This window comes from Coffea arabica, chromosome 10c (genome assembly GCF_036785885.1).
Source record: "Coffea arabica cultivar ET-39 chromosome 10c, Coffea Arabica ET-39 HiFi, whole genome shotgun sequence".
In the NCBI taxonomy this organism is placed as follows: Eukaryota; Viridiplantae; Streptophyta; class Magnoliopsida; order Gentianales; family Rubiaceae; genus Coffea; species Coffea arabica.
The window spans coordinates 45,958,172-45,959,094 of record NC_092329.1 but is presented as its reverse complement, the minus strand read 5'-3'; the positions used below and the strand labels follow the sequence as shown (position 1 = coordinate 45,959,094).

The 923-nt window shown below is 41.4% G+C and overlaps 1 non-coding gene across 1 annotated transcript; it reads right to left on the bottom strand.

Annotated features, from left to right (window-relative positions):
* Positions 1 to 107, bottom strand: LOC113715235 (small nucleolar RNA R71). Its single transcript, XR_003453877.1, has one exon. It is a non-coding gene; the product is annotated as a small nucleolar RNA R71 (small nucleolar RNA).
* Positions 108 to 923: the final 816 nt, after the last annotated feature.

Below are 923 nucleotides of genomic sequence, written 5' to 3'. Positions count from 1 at the left end.
AGTCTAAGGAAGGAAATATGCGGTATCAAACAGTATCCAAGGGAGTCGCTCTATGATTATTGGAAACGATTCAAGAAGTTGTGCATCAAGTGCCCTCAGCACCAAATAAGTGAGCAACTGCTCATCCAATATTTTTACGAGAGGTTACTCTTCAGAGACAGGAATATAATTGATGCTGCAAGTGGAAGGGTATTGGTGAACAAAACTTCTCGAGAAGCGTGGGAGCTAATTGAAGGAATGGCTGAGAATTCGCAACAGTTTGGTACGAGGGAGAATGTCCTGACATACAATGTGAATGAAATAGAGACATTCTCTATCCATCAGCAGTTGACTGAGTTAACATCTTTTGTTAGACAACTGACTATAGAAAATGCATCACAGGCCAAGATGTGTGGGATTTGCACTACTATGGGTCATTCTACAGAGATGTGTCCAATGATTCAAGAAGAAAGTGCGGAACAAGTGAACATAACTGGTCACGCGCCCGCGTCAAGAAAACCCTATGATCCGTACTCGAATACATATAATTCGGGTTGGAGAGATCATCCTGATTTCAGTGTTGGAGAAAATAGACAACCAAATTTTGCACCAAATAGACAGCAAGGGCATCAACAGCAACATCAGTTTCGCCCGCCATCACTCCCTTCAAACTCAAGTCCGTCCATGGAGGAGATAATGAAGCAATTAATTGCTAATCAACAAAAGACGGATTCTGACTTACAAAGTATGAGGAATCAACTATGATAGATGCAAGTAATGCAGAGTCAGATGGCGATAGCAATTAACCGCCTAGAATCCTAAGTCTAAGATAAATTACCGTCTCAACCTGAATTAAATCCGAAGAACGTAAGTGTGATAACCCTAAGGAGCGGGAATGAAATTCAGGGGCTTGAACTCACGATTCTAAAAAACAAGGATGAGAA